Source organism: Mus caroli, chromosome 16 (genome assembly GCF_900094665.2).
Source record: "Mus caroli chromosome 16, CAROLI_EIJ_v1.1, whole genome shotgun sequence".
NCBI classification, from domain to species: Eukaryota; Metazoa; Chordata; class Mammalia; order Rodentia; family Muridae; genus Mus; species Mus caroli.
The window spans coordinates 45,138,042-45,139,345 of NC_034585.1; positions in this window are offsets into that span (position 1 = coordinate 45,138,042).

Sequence of the window (1,304 nt, forward strand, 5' to 3'; positions counted from 1 at the left end):
CTCTCTCTCTCTCTCTCTCTCTCTCTCTCTCTCTCTCTCTCTCTCTCAACAGAGAAGCAGCTGGCATGACACAGGTAAAACAGTATTCCCAGTATTGTGGGAAAGAGAGTTAAGGAGCCCTCTTGGGTTTGGAGGAGCTCAAGGTAGACAGACTAGCTCTGTAGAATGACACAGACAGAATGAAATTCCTAAAGAGCTAGCAGTTTTGTAGTAAGATCAGGCTTGTAAATAGATATCTTGTATATAGTTAACAAAATAAAATAACCTCCCTGAGCTAGCAAATGTTTAACCTCAGTTTATGCCTCCCCTGTCTTTGCTTGTATAAATATTAGATAACTTAAATGGTTACAAATAAGAATTTTTTTTAAGTGTTCAATATCTCTGGTCATCAGGAAAAGGAAAATTAAAACTACTTTGTAATTCTTTCTTGGGCAAATTAGAATATAAACCATCAAGAAAACAAATGACAGAAAAAAAGAAAGAGAGAGAGAAAAAAGAAAACAAATGACAGCCTATGCTGACAAGGATGTGGGAAGAATAGAACTGTTATGACTCTTGGTGAGATGGATAGCTAGTACTTTCACTGTGGAAATCAAAGTGGAGGCTTCTAAAACTGGGAAAATTAACACTATCATACGGCCCATCTACACCATTTCTGGCATCCTTACAAACCATGCCTCATCCTATAGGAGAGACACTTGCCCGTCTATATTCGTCACTACTCTCCACAGTAGCAGGAAGATGGAAGCTGCCTAGGTGTCCATTAACAGATGGACAGTAACTGAAAAATGTACATTTGCACAATAGAATTTTATTCAGTTCTAAAGAAAAACAAAAGCACAAATTTTGCAGAAAAAAAAATTGGATGGAACTGGAAACTGTTTTAAACAAGGTAACCCAGGCTCAGAAAAACAAATATCATATGTTCACTCTTATATGCAATTCCAGCCTCTAATTTTTCAATATGTTCATTCAGGTAGGAGAGAAATAGACAGAAGAGGTAACTAGAAAGAAACGCCTGTGACTGGAACAGAGACACCAAAGGAAGGAGTTTGTAGTTGGTGCCATGTGTTTTTCCACTCATCCTGTCCTCTTTCCTTAAAATAACAACTCTGAGACTTTTTTTTTATTATTACATATTTTCCTCAATTACATTTCCAATGCTATCCCAAAAGTCCCCCATACCGCCCCCCACTTCCCTACCCTCCCATTCCCATTCTTTTGGCCCTGGCATTCCCCTATATTGGGGCATATAAAGTTTGCAAGTCCAATGGGCCTCTCTTTCCAGTGATGGCCGACTAGGC